The 17,899-nt window shown below is 35.8% G+C and overlaps 1 protein-coding gene across 6 annotated transcripts in view; it reads left to right on the top strand.

Annotated features, from left to right (window-relative positions):
* The window catches only part of SCLT1 (sodium channel and clathrin linker 1), a 222,928-nt gene that overhangs the window by 177,918 nt on the left and 27,111 nt on the right, over window positions 1–17,899 (top strand). Inside the window, exon 19 of one of the 6 annotated variants that reach the window (XR_009259312.1) lies at window positions 16,335–16,411. The exons of the other annotated variants lie outside the window; for them this stretch is intronic. The gene's annotated coding sequence lies outside the window, so the exon portion shown is untranslated. The remainder of the gene's footprint in view (window positions 1–16,334; window positions 16,412–17,899) is intronic. 6 annotated transcript variants of the gene reach the window in all.

A 17,899-nucleotide genomic window follows, 5' to 3' on the forward strand; every position in this document is an offset into this window, starting at 1 on the left:
CAATATTTTGCAGTGTCCCCTTTGTCATAATTTGTGTTCATATGTGTGTGTCTGTTTCTGAGCTTTCTTATGTTTCATTTGTTTGTCTGCCAATCCTGTGTCGATACCATATTGCTGTTTATTATAGCTTTAGGGGACACTTTTGAAAACAAATACAGAATTAGAAAAGTGACTTGATATCTGATAGAACCACTCCTCTTGTTCTATTTTTCAAAATTCTTGTCTGTTCTTGGCCATGGACATTTCCTATTCATGTTAAAATCGTGTTCTTAAATTCCATAAAGAAATGTGATGAGATTTTGATTGGGAGTACATTGAGTCTATAAGTAAATTCGGAGCAAGTTAAAATAATTTAAAGTTTTAAAGATTCCAATCTTTTGGACATGCATCTCTCCATTTGTTTACATCTTTTTTACTACCCTCAGTAAAGTGTATTAATTTCTTTATAGAAGTCTTACACATCTTTGTTAGATTTAGTTGGTATATTTTAGTAATTGATATTTTATGATATAAATAGTATTTCCCTGATTTTATTTTGTGATCTTTGCTTGCATACAGAAATAGAAATGCTTTTTATAACTGATTTTTTTTAACCAGGAACCTTGCTCAGTACAAAAACTGTAGATTCTTTGAGTTTTTCAACAGCTTTATTGTGGTATAATTTGCATACCATATATCTCGCTCCATTAAGCATACAATTCTGTGATTTCTAGTAATTTTACAGAGTTGTGCAAGCATCACTTCAATCAGGTTTCAGCACATTTCCATCAAACCACAAAATCTCCCATGCCTATTTGCAGGCAGTACCAACTTCCTATTTCTGACAATCAATAATCTACTTGCTGTCTCCTTAGATTTGCCTGTTCTGGGCATTTCCTGTATAGAGAATCACACATCATATGTTCTTTTGCATCGCACTTCTTTCCCTTAGCATAATGTCTTTCAGATTCATCCAAATTGTATCACAGATCAGTATTGTGTTTATTTTTATCGATGAGTCAGTAGTATGGATATATACCATATTTTGTTTTATCTGCTCACCAGTTGATGGACCTTTGCATTGATCCCACTTAAACTATTGTTTAATTGTGGCAAAATATGCATATGACATTTACCATATTAACCATTTTTAAGTATACATTTCAGTGGTATTCAGTGTACTGAATGATGTATCACCACCCATCCTTCTCCAGAATTGCTTTTCATCTTGAAAATTGGAAACTCTGTACCTATTAAACTAAACTCCCCCAGTGCCCTCTTCCCCCTCCTCCAGCCACTGGCAACAACCACTCCACTTCTGTCTCTGTGACCTTGACTACCACCCTAAGTACCTCATATAGGTATCAGAGGTATCAGTCCCCCTGTGACTGGCCTATTTCACCCAACACAAAGTCCCCAAGACTCATCCATGTTGTAGGGTATGCCAGAATCTCCTTCTCTTTTAAGGCTAGCAGATAAGGAGGGACTTGCTTCTGTCATTTTAACTATTTGTTTTCTATATGCTTCACAGCTTTTTTGTCCTTCATTTCTTGCATTACTGTCTTTATGTTTAGCTGATTTTTTTAAATGAAACATTTAAGTTCCTTTCTCATTTCCTTTTGTGTATATTCTGTGTGTGTGTGTGTGTGTGTGTGTGTGTGTGTGTGTGAGAGAGAGAGAGAGAGAGAGCAAGAGCGAGAGAGAGAGAGAGAGAGAGAGAGAGAGAGAGAGAGAGAGAGAGATTACCATAGGGATTACATGTAACATCCTGAAGTTGTAACACTAATTTGGGTTTATACCAGTTTAACTTCAGTAACATACAAAAACTCTGATCCTTTATAGTTCTGTCCCCACTCCTTTCAGTTGTTGATGTCACAAAATTATACCTTTATACATTATGTCCAAAAGCGTAAACAAACAATTGTTCAAAATGCATCAGGCTCCTACATTATGTAGAAAACAAGGGGCACCTGGGTGGCTTAGTAGGTTAAGTGTCTGACTTTGGCTTAGGTCATGATCTCAAGGTTTGTGGGTTCAAGCCCCACACCCAGCTCTGGGCTGACAGCTCAGAACCTGCAATGTGCTTCAGATTCTGTGTCTCCCTCTCTCTCTGTTCCTCCCCTGCGCGCTCTCTCTCTCTCTCTCTCTCTCTCTCAAAAATAAATAAGCACTTAAAAAAATTTTTTAGAGAAAAATATAACTCTACTCTTTGTTTTCTACCTGATTTAAGAGTAATAGATTTTTTAAAAAGCAGTTAGTCTATGGAGTGCCTGGGTGGCTCAGTCAGTTGGCATCTGACTTCAGCTCAGGCCATGATCTTGAGACTCATGAGTTTGAACTCTGCATCAGACTCCTTGCTGCCAGCTTGGAGCCTGGAGCCTGCTTTGGATTCTGTGTCTTCCTCTCTCTGCCTTCCCCGCTTGTGCTCTGTCTCTGTCTCTCAAAAATAAACAAACATTAAAAAAAAAAAAAAGGGCAGATCATCTAAAAGCCAGTATTATTGCAACTTTGGTTCATAACTGTACATTTTGTTTTCTACATAATTTAAGAAATTAATGCATATGTTGGATTTTGTTTATGTATAATTATATCCTCTCTGAATATAACAGTTTTTTTAATATGAAATTTATTGTCAAATTGGATTCCTTACAACACCCAGTGCTCATCCCAACAGATGCCCTCCTCAATGCCCGTCACCCACTTTTCCCTCCCTCCCACCCCCCCATCAAGTCTGAGTTTATTCTCAGTTTTTAAGAGTCTCTTATGATTTGCCTTCTTCCCTCTCTGTAACTTTTTTTTTCCCTTCCCCTCCCCCATGGTCTTCTGTTAAGTTTCTCAGGATCCACATAAGAGTGAAAACATATGGTATCTGTCTTTCTCTGTATGACTTATTTCACTTAGCATAACACTCTCCAGTTCCATCCACGTTGCTACAAAAGGCCATATTTCATTCTTTCTCATTGCCAAGTAGTAGTCCATTGTATATATAAACCACAACTTTTTTACTTATTTCCAGTCGTCATCTGTTTTATTTCCCTTTTTCACCTATTACACTGGCTAGATCTCCATCACAGTGCAGAATCAGAATAATAGCCTCTCCTTTTTTTCAATCTCAGAAGGAAAGCTTTCAGTCTTCATCTTTGTGTATAATGTTTTCTGTGTTGGAAGATAACTTCTGTTAGATTCAGGAAGCTTTCTTATTTTTCTGAGTTTTTATCCTATTGAATTTTATAAAAGATTTTTCTGTATTGTTTGAGGTAATCATTTGATTTTTTTCTTATAATCAATGGGATAAATTTTATAGATCAATTTTGCTAGTGTACCAAATTTATATTCCTATAATAAAACTAACACAGTCCGAATGCATTCTTCTTAATATATTTCTGGATTTGGCTTGCTGGTATTTTGTTTAGTATTTTTTCATCTGTGTTCACTAGAGAGATGGACCTGAAGCTTTCCATTCTTCAACTCTCATTGTTAATTTGTAGAATCAAAGTTATGCCAGCCTCAAAAAATTGTTTTTTTTTTTTCTCATAAACTGTATGTTAGAAATGTTTATTTTCTTTGAATATTTGGTAGATCTCTCCAGTGACACTGTCTTGGCCTGGAGTGTTGTTGTTGCTGTTGTTGTTGTTTTGGGATTTCTATAGGAATATCTTTGATTGTTGATTCCATTGAACAGTTAAAAAAAACTCTTCAAATTTTCTTTTTCTTCTCTGAAACAGTTTTGATAAATTATATTTTTCTAGAAATGCCTCCATGTCTTCTGAATTTCCAAGTATTTTGGATAAAATTTGTTCATAGTATCTTCTTATCTGATGTCTGAAGCATCTGTAATGATTGCATTACTGATACTGATATTATTTGTTTTTTTTTAATATATGAAATTTATTATCAAATTGGTGTCCATACAACACCCAGTGCTTATCCCAAAAGATGCCCTCTTCAATACCCATCACCTACCCTCCCCTCCCTCCCAACCCCCATCAACCCTCAGTTTGTTCTCAGTTGATACTGATATTATTTGTACCTAGTCTCTTTTGTCCTTATCATTCCACCAGAGGATTGTCAATTTCATTACTCTATAAATAAGCTTTGATTTTTTTTATCTTCTTTATTTTATATTTGTTATATATTTTTATTACCTCACTCCTTCTGCTTTCTTTGCTTTCATGTTGCTGTTCCTTTTCTGTCTTCTTAAAATAGAAGCATATCTCACAAATTTTCACCTTTTGTTTTTTCATCATTTGAATATATTTTCTTAAATGCTATTGATTTTCTCCCAGACACTGACATAGCTTTAGCATACAAGTTTTGATACATCTAGTATTTTCACTCTTATTTACTTCAAAATATTTTCTGATTTTCATTTCTTCTTTCAATCCATGTGTTATTTATAAGTACATTTTTAAATTTCTAAACATATGGGGACATACTCTCTTTTTGTTAATTACTTCTATTTTCCATAGATATGTCTCTTAGAAACAGTATATAGTTTTGTTTTAGAACATTTAGTTCATTTATACTCAGTGTAATCCAAAGTATATTGAGATTTGTTATGTTTTATTTTAGTACTTCCTATTTTTATCATCTCTGCTTTCTTTTTCTTTCCGTTCTCATCTTTTTTTATTGACTAGGTATTTTTTTTAATCATTCCACTTCTCCCCTTAAGTTTTAGAAACTAAATACTCTGTTACCCTAGAAATTATGCCATATATATTTACCATAGGAAAGTCTAAAGTTAATCAAAGCCATTTTCCTCTAGCCAGATAATCCAAGAACTTTGGAACATATTAACACCATTTGTTTCCCTGGCCCAACTTATATGTTATTGTTGCCAAATTTTTAAGTCTGCTTTGTAGTGTTTTTATTTCACACTGCTAATTATTTTATATAATTACAGTTCATTTAGCCCATATATTTACCACCTTCTTTGTTCTGCATTTCTTCTTATATCTCAAACATTCCAGTAGGACTACTTTTCCTACTTTTTTTGTTTTTAATGTTTTTTGGTTTTGTTTTGTTTTTTTTTTTTTTGAGAGACAGAGTATGAGCAGGAGAAGGGCAGAGAGAGAGATGGTGGGGGACAGAGGATCCAAAGCGTTTTCGGTGCTGACAGCAGTGAGCCCAGAGTTGGGCTCGAAATCATGAACTGTGAGATCATGACCTGAGCCAAAGTTAGACACTTAACTGACTGAGCCACCCAGGGCGCCCCTATTTTTCCTACTTTTTATGTTCCTATTTGAGCAGTATTTTGGCTGGTTGACAGAATTCCAAGTTGACTGCTATTTTCTTTCAGAAAATTAAAAACAATCTGTTTACCTCTGACTTCTGTTATTTCTATATAGAAGACATCTGGCCACCTCACTTATCACTCCTTTGAAAGTAATCTCTTTTCCTATGGCTATTTAAATGTTTTGTTTTTCTGTCCTTTCACTGTGATGTATCTTAAGTATGGGTGTCATTTCATTTGTTGTATTTTGTGCCTTTTGATGGTGTAGATTGGTGTTGGTTCAGAAAATTGGCAGATGTCAACTTTTCAAATATGGCATCTGGAAATCTCTGTTTCCTGCCATGATGGAGAAACTGGTGCCAGACTTAACTTCCCACAAGAAACAACTAGAAAACTGGACAAAATATTTGAAACAATCATTTTTCTGATACAAGAGAGACAAGAAACAAGATAAAATCTAGACTCACCTTGGATTTCTGTGTCAAGGTACTTTCATGACCATGGTCCAGAGAGGGTACATCTCAGCCACTTCCAAGTCTGCCTGAGTAACTGAAATTTGCAAGGCAGAGAACCAGAGAAGATAGAGCTACACAGAGAAAGAGCTTTAGAAATCTGCATAGTAGTCCCTTTGTGTTTCTTACTCATACATAGAATGAAACTCAAAGAAGCAAGGCAAACAATGACTAAGGAGCTATAAGCTGAAAAACATCAATAGCTCACATAGGGCTAGGAGATATTAGAGTTCTGCCCAGCCAGAGGGGAGAATCCTTCAGTAAAGATTCCAGAATGACTTTACCTTATTAATAGAATTAAGCCAGCCTAGAACAAAAGGTATTCTAAATTTGCCTTGACAAGACTTAAAACCACACCTCAAAATAATCTAGCATGTTCTCAAGTAATTTAATTGCCTGCCAGAAAAAATCCAACACTTTTATTACCAGGTAAGCAAAAAATAGTACCCATAACCAAGAAAAAAAGAAGCAGTGCATAGAAACACACTCAGAAGTGACAGAGGTTTGGCATAATTAAACTTTGAACTAGTGGTTAAAAATGTGCCCAGTGATTTAAAGAAATACATGAAGATGATGAGAAAAGAACCATATGAAAATTTGGGCATGCTAATTATAAAATTGGAAATTGCTTTATTTACTGGATGGGATTAACAAAAAATTATACACCGCAGGAAAAAAGATCAGAGAACTTGAAGACAGAAAAGAAAATTACCCAAAAATGAAACATAATGAGAAAAAAAGACAAAAACAAAGACAGCCTCAGTGACCAGAGGGACAGTATCAAGCAGGGTAAAGTGTGGGGGTGACAGTTAGGGGTATTTTAAGAAATAATAGTCAAAAGTTTTCCATATTTGATTAAACAAAAACCTTTGTATTAGTTATCTATTACTAATTTGTATTAGTAATTTGTTATAACAAATTACTTCAAAACTTAGTGGCTTAGAACAACATTTATTATTCCACAGGTTTTTTTGGGTCAGGAGTCCAGGCTTATCTGAATCAGAATGCCTCTGACTCAGGATCTGTGATGAAACTGCAGGCATCTCAAGGCTCCAAAGGGGAGGATTCAATCCCAAGTTCACTTTAAAGCCATGGCAGTCCTCGAGTATTAATTGTTGTTGGCAGGAGACATCAGTTCCTTGCCTCGTGAGCCTCTTTGTATGTGTACTCACAACATGACTGCTTGCTTCCCTCAGAGTGAGAGCTGAGAAAGAAAGAGGCAAAGAAAGGAAGAAAGAAGAGAAGGGAAAGCAAAAGTTGTTGTCTTTTTTAATCTAATCTTTCAGTGACATCTCATCACTTTTACCTTTTTCCATTAATTAGAATCAAGTTATTGTGTATAGCACCCCCTTTGAATGTGGGGGTCTGAATACCAGAAGGTACAGAAATTGGGAGCCATTTTAGAGGCTACCTGCCACACCATTACATTACACAATATACAAAAGTAACTTGAAATGAATCATAGTCTTACATAAAAGGAAAACAACAAAAATTCTAGAAGAAACATGAAAAAAATCTGTAGTAAGCAAAAATTTCTTATATAGGACACAAGAAGAACAAATCATTTAAAAAATTGATAAATTGGACTACACTGTATTAACTTCTCTTCAAAAATCACCATTTAAGAAAATCAAAATAAGGGGCGCCTGGGTGGCGCAGTCGGTTAAGCGTCCGACTTCAGCCAGGTCACGATCTCGCGGTCCGTGAGTTCGAGCCCCGCGTCGGGCTCTGGGCTGACGGCTCGGAGCCTGGAGCCTGTTTCCGATTCTGTGTCTCCCTCTCTCTCTGCCCCTCCCCCGTTCATGCTCTGTCTCTCTCTGTCCCAAAAATAAATAAAAAACGTTGAAAAAAAAAAAAAAGTTAAAAAAAAAAAAAGAAAATCAAAATAAGACTGTGAGAAAAGATTTGCAAATAGTATAACTGACAAAGAACTTGTACTCAGAGTACTTTATTTTTTTTAATGTTTATTTTTATTTATTTTTGAGACAGAGAGAGACAGAGCACGAATGGGGGAGGGGCAGAGAGAGAGAGGGAGACATAGAATCTGAAGCAGGCTCCAGGCTCCGAGCTGTCAGCACAGAGCCCGACGCGGGGCTCCAACTCACAGACCGTGTGAGATCATGACCTGAGCCGAAATTGGATGCTTAACCAACTGAGCCACCCAGGTGCCCCCGGAGTATTTTAAAAAAATCTTACTGGTCAATAACGATAATAACAGTTTGGCAGTTTACTACAAAGTTAAGTATGTACTTACTATATTATCATGCAGTTGGACTCATAAATATTTAACCAAGAGAAATGAAAACAGATTCACACACAAAAAAACTTGTGCACAAGTCTTTGTAGATGCTTTATTTATGATAACCAAAAATGGGGAAAAAAACCCAGATGTTCATCAAGAGGTGTGTGGATAAATACTCAGCGATAAAAAGGGACAAACTACTGATAAATGCAACAACATGGATGATTGTCAAAAGTGAGCTGAAACAAAAGCCAAAGAAGAGTGCACACTGTATGATCACATTTATATGAACTTCTGAGAACGATAATTTTAATCTGTAACGAGAACAGTTTAGTGGATGCATAGGGCTGGGGTTAGAGATGGGACAATGACTACATGGGGTCATGAGGGAATATTTTGGGGTGATGGACATATTCTGTGTATTAACTGTGATTGTAGTTATGTGACTATATGCATTTGTCAGACCTTACCAAACCCTACACTCAAAATGACTACATTTATTTTCCATAATTACATTTCAATAAGGTTGGTTTTAAAAACAAAACAAATATTGCCTTTGTTCAGTTCTCTCTCTCCCATACTACATTACTGTGTCTCTATTTCTATCTTTTTCTTTCAATGTGCTATATTCAGACAGTTTCTTCAAGTCTAATATTTTATGTTCTGTTTATGTTCAACCTTCTGTATATGTCCACTGAGTTTTTATCTTAAGGGTTTTTTGTTACTAGAAGTTCTATTTAACTTGGTCATATCTGCCATTTTACATTCTTAAAGCCTCCTTTTTCTTGCTGACATTTCCAAGTTTGCCATGCTTTTCTTTTAAAATAGTAAACATTATTTGAAAGACCACATCTGATAAATTCAATATGAGACAGGTTTGTTTCTGCTGGTTCTATTCATGTTGTGTGGTTGCTCTACCTGCTTGTTAGTAATTGCACTGGAAAATTTTTGTTATGGGGATTACCTAGACAGGCTTTGCCTTTGCTGCTTCTGGGTGCCTTAGAGCACTTCTGGTTTTGAGCACTTGACCATACAGTTAGGCTTTCTGGACTACCCTAGGTATTTGTTCTTTGAGGTAAATCTGTAAGATAGCTGGTCTGTGGCCACAACTTCACAGGAATATTTCTTTTTTCTTTTCTTCTCCTGTTTTGCTTATGACCAAAGTAGCTTCTCTATAGTTCTATGACTTTACAAAGAAGGACATGGATTAAGATATGTTTCACCTTTATCCTGAAAGAGTATCAGTATTGGAAAAGGTTTCTCTACCACACCCCCTCATGAAAGAACGAGATCCTAAATATGGGCTATTGTAAATGCCTTCTGGGGCATAGGAAGCATTGGTGTTCCAGTATTCTGCTTCTTTTTCTCATTACAAACTTCCATTCAGTAACTATCTTGGGACTTTTTGCTATATTTTCATCTCTTTAATGCTTTTAAAGTGTTGTAGAGTTTTTCATGGGTTGATTAATCTGAATGCTCTGGTGTGCTTTTACTAGATCTAAGCATATATATCTCTTTAAAAATAGCCACCTCATTTAGCACAGTGATTGATATGTCTTGGTGAAAATCTTTAGATAACTTTTGTCTTGTACAGAGTTTACATGTGTGTCTGGTCGATTACAGCATCCTGGAAGTTGAAATGGACTGTAGCTACAAAATAAATCAATTCAAACTATTACAGGGAATTAGCCTCAGGGTCTTTAGAACCAGTGTTGCACTTATAGAACATATTACTTCTTTAATAAACATTAGCAATTGATATTAGTATTATGTCTTAACTAAAAGAAACACATTGTGTGCCTCTGTGTTGTAACCAAATTACTTTGAGTGAGATATAGCAAGGGCAGATGCAGATTAAGAGACAAAGGAAAGAATTTTATAATTTCTTATAATCACAGTTTCCTGGGGCAAACACAGCACACCACAGAGGGCCACTGAAGGGTCACAAGGCAGAGGAAGTAGGGGTAACAGTGGGCAAGTCCCTTTATTGTATTTTCCGGTGGAAGGAATAAGGCAGGGTAAGTAGGGTTAGGATTGGATAATTTGAATGATTTCAGTGGGCTCTGGTTGCCTGATACCTTGCCCTGGGGCAGTTAAGGTAGATGTACAGTGGTACAGAGTATGAGAGCCACATAACCAAAGTTGTTGGGAGTGTGCATTTAATCGGCTGTACAAGAAAAAAAAAAAAAGACCTCTTGCTAGGGCCTCAAAATTGAGTCAAGACAACATTTAAAAACAACTATATTATACCTTGAAGCAACTAATAGTATAGAGTCATAAGCCTAGGATATAAGGACAGATTTTAATAGGACAGAAGTGCCTAACTTTGAACTTATTTATATCATGGTGTTGAAAGATAAAAAGTACCTGTCACGTTAGCTGAGATCTTAAAAACATCTTGAAAAATGTAGCATAATTTGTAACTATACTTCTTGCTTAGTGAGAGACTTCCCATGCAGAAGATGTCCTGTAAAGATTTAACATTGCATTTTCTAACATAATAGCTTTTTCTTCAGTCAGTATGCTTTGATAATTAGACACTATAAATCTACCCAAAAAGCTTTTGTCACTTGACAGATATTTTGCATCAGGCTTAAGAGAAAGGCAGTGCCACTTCTTTGTGGGTCTCATTACACTTGATTTTTCCCATAGCTCTCAGAAAAAAAAGTAATGAATAAATCAATTTGGTTTACTATTATCTTTGTATTAAAAATTACATGTAGATTATTAAAATGATATAAACTCTGCAAGAATATAAGCACATTAATATTTTATATAGTTGCTTTTTTTATTGGTAAACCTACCTGAAAATATCCAAATTTGCTCAGATTCAGGGCTTTAGGACACCTTTAAAAGTGTTCAGCAAGATTATTTACATCTTGGCTGTCTCTACACTTTATTAAGTTCAGAATTAAGTTCAGAATTCCAGTTTAAAGTGTCTAATACTTCAGTTTGCAGATTTATACAGGTACTTCCAGAAACAAAAGCAGATACCTAAAAACTCACTTTAATTTATATAAAAAAACATGTGAGTGACCACTCTTTTCTAAGCATTCTGCTAGCTGCTGTTGAAACACAGAGATGAGTAAGACCAGGCCCTGCTCTTAAGAAGTTACTATATCCCATTACCCATTTTTTGTTTCTCCTTTTAGTGTTCATCATTAAGAGTTACTGCATTTTGGGGCATCTGGGTGGCTCAGTTGGTTAAGCATCCAACTGTGGCTCAGGTCATGATCTCACGGCTTGTGAGTTCAAGCCCTACTTTGGGCTTTGTGCTGACAGCTCAGAGCCTGAAGCCTGCTTCAGATTCTGCCTCTCTCACTCTCTGCCCCTACTCTGCTTGCACTCTGTCTGTCTCTCTCAAATACAAACAAACATTAAAAAAAAAAAATCTAAAGGGGTACCTGGGTGGCTCAGTCAGTTAAGCATCGACTCTTGATTTCAGGTCAGGTCATGATCTCACGGTTTGTGAGTTCAAGCCCTGCATCAGGCTCTGTGCTGACAGCATGGAGCCTGCTTGGGATTCTCTCTCTCCCCCTATCTCTCTGCCCCTCTCCTGCTCATGCTATCTCAAAATAAATAAATAAATTTTAAAAAATTATTTAAAAAAATTTTTAAAGTAATTGCATTTTATATTTATTTCTTTATACTTTTTATCTTCTTTCTCCCTCATGAAGGGAGAAAATATACTTTTTATCTTTACTTTCTCCCTGCATAAAGTAAGTTGTCTCTCGTGTTCCCCACTATATCCCTAGACCCTAAAAGAGTGTCCAGCCCTAGAAGATACTCCAAACATATTTATTGAGTGAATGAATGAAAGCTAGTTGATCTTTTTTCAATTATTTTTTCTTTTCTAGGACAAATTCCCCTTTCAATTTTGATCTTTTATGCAGAATTTTAGTTTTTGAAATGCAATTGAACTTTGTGAAACATGATAAGGTATAATGTGCCGCCACTATTCAAGAAACTAAGAAACATAAATTGCCATAATTATACCACAGCCTATAGTGAAGTTTTTTCTTATCTCATAAAGTTTTTTAAATGGTCTTCATTCTAATAATTATTATGAAAACTGTCGATGATAAAGGAATACATAGTCCAAGATGAAGGCACCAGGATTGAGTGAAATAAGTTAAAATTAGTACTGCTCATAATCAAGATCATACTTTCAGAGGATTAAATATCACACAAAATAATGTGGCTAGGATTATTTATCCAATTGTTTGAACTCATGTTTGAACTCCTGTTCTAAAATTTCAAGTACACATTGGTCATATATTACAAACCTCTGTGAAGTAAGCATGTGTATCCATAGGCACCAACACATCAGTAGTTATTGGCACATAATATTTATTGAATCAATATGCATATATAAGCATAAATATTTATGTAAACATAAAGTCCATAGCATAGTGCTGGGCATTTGTTAAGTATTATGTACAACATTTATAGGTGATTTAGTTGAATTACTGAAGTGTGATTTTTTTAAAGGAGTTTTTGCCAGCCAGTAGTATAAGACCAAAGAAGAATCCCTTCCACCTGAAATCTGAGATGCAATGCCAGCTTTATGAGCAAGCAGAATAGGTAGCTCCATATATGACTGATTTAAAGGAGTTTCCTGAGGGCATGTAAGTGGCTCAGTTGGTTAAGTGTCCAACTCTTGATTTCAGCTCAGGTCATGATGTCATGGTCATGAGAACAAGCCTCACTTTGGGCTCCACGATGGGCACAGAGCCTGCTTGGGACTGTCTTTCTCTTCCTCTGACCCTCCCCTATTTGTGCACATCTCTCTCTCTCTCTCTCTCTCTCTCTCTCAAAAAAAAAAAAAGTTTCATGGAATGAGTCCAGTGTGTCAAAAAAAATCTCAATCCTGCTGCCTGTCATCACACCACCATAACTTAATCTTTTGAATACTGGAAACTATTTGTTTTTCATATGCTTTTGTCGCATTTTTAGCTAAAATTCAAATACTATGGGAAGTAGTCCAGTGGTTTCCAATCATCAGAATCTTGAAAACAACATTGATGTGGTCCATAGAATGACCAGAAGAGCAAATTGCCCTGACCCCTCTCCTTCTACCTCCTTTCCTGTACCTTCACAATTACTGAGTCTGGCTGATCTTCCCTCCTTAATGTTTTTCAAAGATATTTGCCTTTATCTCACTCCTTAGTTCAGGCCACCCTCATCTCCTTACGTGGATTACTGCAACAGCTTTCCAATTGATTTCTGGAACCCTAAACTTGTTTTCCCTCTAATCCATTTTCCACACTATGCCAGAGATGCCTCTTATAAATGTTAATTCATTTTATTCTCCCACCCCTTCCTAACCAGTTAGGAAGAAGGTGGCTACAGAGATTTTCTCATCGGGCCCTTACAGTATACCAATATCATTTCTATCACTTTCCACTTTATATTACTCTCTTCTACTTAAGAAAATTTTAGAGAAACCTCCATCACCTTAAGGTTCCTTTATTTTAATAAGAATAAGTTAATATTACCAGTTTTAAAAATAAAAGTTATATCCAAAGCACCTAGTCCTTTAAAAATAGCTCCTAGCTAATAAGCCAGCCAGTCAGTTCTCTCTGTGAAACTACAGGGCGTTGGTGGAGAGTGAGGGGGTGAAACTGCTTTGCCGTTATCCAGCAAGAAGATGTGCTTTTAAAAGACAATAGCAGTGAACTAGACAGACAAAAAATCCTTGCCTTCCTGGGGTTTTCATTCTAATAAAGATAGTAAACAAGAGAAATTAAGTATACAGTGTGGTAGAGAATGATAAGGGCTGAAGAGAAATGTAAAGCAGAAAAAGGGAATAGGTAGTATATATATTTTTAGAAGGGAATATAGTTTTTCTTAAGTTATTTTTTATTTTTTAATCTTATTTAAATGCAAGTTAATTAACATATAGTGCAATAATGATTTCGGGAATAGAATTTAGTGATTCATCACTTACACCTGACACCCAATGCTCATCCCAACAAGTGCCTCCTTAATGCCCATCCACATTTAGCCCATCCCCCCACCCAGCCCTGCTCCAGCAACCCTCAATTTGTTCTCTGTATTTAAGGGTCTTTTATGGTTGGCCTCCCTTTCTTTTTTGTTTTTTGTTTTCTTCTTATTTTTCCTTCCCTCCCCCTATGTTCATCTGTTTTGTTTCTTAAATTGCACATATGAGTGAAATCATATGATATCTGTCTTTTCTGACTGATTTATTTCGCTTAGCATAATACACTCTAGTTCCATCTACATTGTTGCAAATGGCAAGATTTCATTCATTCATTTTGATCACCAAGTAATACTCTATTGTATATATATATACCACCTCTTCTTTATCCATTCATTAGTCAATGAACATTTGGGCTCTTTCCATAATTTGGCTATTGTTGATAGTGCTGCTATAAACATTGAGGTGCATGTGCCCCTTCGAATCAGCATTTTGTATCCTTTGGATAAATACCTAGTAGTGCAATTGCTGGATCATAAGGTAGTTCTATTTTTAATTTTTTGGGAACCTCCATACTGTTCTCCCCAGTGGCTGCACCAGATTGCATTCCCACCAGCAGTACAAAAGTGTTTTCCTTTCTCCACATTCTCGCTAACATTTGTTGTTGCCTGAGTTGTTAACTTCAGCCATTCTCATAGGTGTGAGGTGATATCTCATTGTGGTTTTGATTTGTATTTCCCTGATGATGAGTGATGCTCAGCATCTTTTCATGTGTCTGTTAGCTGTCTGGATGTCTTCTTTGGAAATGTGTCTGTTCATGTCTTTTGCCCATTTCTTCACTGGATTATTTGGTTTGGGGTGTTTATTTTGATAACTTATTTATACATTTTGGATACTAATCCTTTATCTGATGTGTCATTTGGAGATATCTTCTCCCATCCATCAGTTGCCATGTAGTTTAGAAAGAGTCAGCAGGGATAATCATTTTGAACTCTGCTGATGCTTTCTCTTCTTCCTTTTGCCAGACAAGCCCTGGTTATCTCCAGTCCGTTGTCCTTTCTGTACCTTCACCCATTCAACTTAAGGTGGCTGGAGGAAAACACACAGCCATGCTGGTGATCTCACTCTAAATTCATCATCAGGCACCTGGGTGGCCCAGTCAGTTAAGCGTCCAATTCTTGATTTTGGCTCAGGTCATGATCTCATCATTCGTGGGTTCCAGTCCCACATCAGGCTCTGCATTGACAGTGCAGAACCTGCTTAGGATTCTCTCTCTCCCACTCTCTCTCTGCACCTCCCCTGCCTGTGCTCGCTCTCTCTCTCTCTCACTTTCTCTAAATAAATAAATAAATAAATAAATAAACAAACAAACAAACATTAAAGATACTAATTAATTATGGGAGCCTGAGTGGCTCAGTCGGTTAAGCGTCCGACTTCGGCTCAGGTCTTGATCTCCCAGCTTGTGAATTGGAGCCCCGTGTTGGGCTCTGTGCTAACAGCTCAGAGCCTGGAGCCTGCTTCACATTCTGTGTCTCCCTCTCTCTCTGCCCCTCCCCTGCTCATGCTCTGTCTTAAGAATAAAGAAACATTAAAAAAAAAAATATATATATATATATATTAATTAATTCATCATCGCAAAAGGGGTCTTTAAGCTGCCAGGCAACCTCTATATATTCCACTCTTTTTGGTGACTATTTCATACCCTCATATCCTTCTTCAAATCTTTTATATCTCCTCCCCATAACCACTTTCATTTGGTAACCTCAATTCCTATTTCACTGAGAAAAAAGAAGCAATCAGAAGAGAACTTCTACTGCATTTATATTTCTCTGTGCATCTTTTCCCATACACCCTGCTGTAATGACATAAACTACCCCTGCTCCAATATAAGGTCAAATTCTTCTTTTGTCCCATAGATTTCATCGCCACTTTGCTATACTGCCTCTTTGTTGAATTTTCAACTAAAAAGTCTTTTTTGAAAACAATTTTCCATAAAAAAAAGAATACCTAATATAGCAACACGAAGTGGTTAAGTGCCCTTAAGAGAGAAACAAATAGAAATAATTCATGGAATAAGCGATTTAAAACTAAACAACCAGTCTTCTAAGGAATATTCCTACTTAAATAAAATCTTTGTTTGTAAATTTTTTAGACTTTTCACCAGTGCTGGTGCACCATGGTCGGATATGCTCAGCAGATTACATTAGGTAATCAAGAAATTACTTTAGCTTAGTCAAACAGTTTGTGTCTTGACTCCAGTTGTACCTTGAATTCAGTAAATATAACTAGGATTCTTTTCAGTTTCAAAGCTTACCCTCTTCCCTGTCCAGGCTTAAAAACTAGGTTTTGGTAAACAACCTTCCAAACCCTAAGTAAGTTAAGGCTACCAAATTTCTAATAATTTAGTGATTTTTTTTTACCTCTTAGATAAAAGGAAAGAAAGGAAATAGAATTATTTCCTTCAAAATCAAGAGAATAATACCATCACTTGACACCAAAAATGGGTAAGATTATTGTTTTTCTTATATTATGTAATATTTTTAAAAATAGCTTTTAACATCAGTTTTAATCAGTGGACAAATATTGCCCTGCCATTGGAGACACTACACTCTAGTTGGGGAGTCGGACTATAACGATCTGTACTAATGGAAGTTTACTCTGCTACCAGGTTTTTAGCAATTTGATCTCTAGTTTTAGTCAATTAATTTTTTATTTCTTTTACCATTTCTATCAATTTGAATTTATATCAAACTCAGTTTGTATGTCATTACTAAGAACTTAAATTGTTCTCAAAGCTTCTTAAGTAATGTTTCAGAATTAATGTGAACTTTCCAAATCATCCATTCAGCACATAACTGAAGGCATTGTGTTCATTTTATTTCCAGTTTACATAGAATCTTAAGAGGACTGTGTATGGTTTCCCTGAGTGATCTCCATCTTTTATACATAACTCTTAATTTGACAGCCTTTTAGATATTGAAAAATAGAAGCTTAGACCCATATATTTATCAGTGACCTTAAACAATGAACTAATGAAATACCAGTTTTTAGAGACCTCAAAAATTTTCTCCTAAACATGAGTGACGGACTTAAGATCTTAATGTAGGAGTCAGTTGCAGTATATAAAAAGCTAACACGCTAAATTCACATCCAAGTTCTGCCCCACAAATGTGTGATTATGTATAAACCAATTTTTCCAAGCCGCAATTTTATCATTGATAAGCATAAAAGCTATATTAGTTTGCTAAGGTTATTTCGGAAATAGTATAAATATCCCAGTGTCAAACTATAAAACATCAAGCAAATGTATATTATTATTAGATTAGAAATATTTTATACTCAGATTTTTAGTTTTTTAATTGCCTTAGTATCCCTGAATTGCTAGTCCTTGACTGTCCTTGAGATATTTTCAACATCCTTTTCAATTTTTATCATGATCTTATCCTTTCAAGTTCAAATGGATATTGATTATTGTCACTACTTTTCTTTCTGCCATCCTAGTTCAGTGTAGCAGTTTTTAATAAACTTAACATAAATACATATGGAAAGAACCCTTCTTTGGATGTTCTTATTAAAGACAGGAACAAAAAAACAAAAAACAGATTTTTTTCAGCCATCACCTCTACTGCTTTTGTGACAATCTGGTCTTTGTCCCATGATTAGAGCACTGTTTTTAATAAATTTTATTTTTTATTTTTTTTAATGTAAAACTTTGTGGTTTTTTAATTGTCTAGTTTTATTTAAATCCGAGTTTTAACATACAGTGTTATAATTTCAGGAGTAGAATTTAGTGATTCATCACTTATTTTTAATAAATGTTAAAAGCCCCATGGTCTTTGGCATTCTGGGTAGGTTGAATAGATTGAGAAAGATTACTTAGAAATAATCGTTATCGGGGCATCTGGGTGGCCCGGTTGATTGAGTGTCCGACTTCAGCTCAGGTCATGATCTCACATTCGTGGGTTCAAGTTGCACGTTGGGTTGTGTGCTGA

This window comes from Neofelis nebulosa, chromosome 3 (genome assembly GCF_028018385.1).
Source record: "Neofelis nebulosa isolate mNeoNeb1 chromosome 3, mNeoNeb1.pri, whole genome shotgun sequence".
NCBI classification, from domain to species: Eukaryota; Metazoa; Chordata; class Mammalia; order Carnivora; family Felidae; genus Neofelis; species Neofelis nebulosa.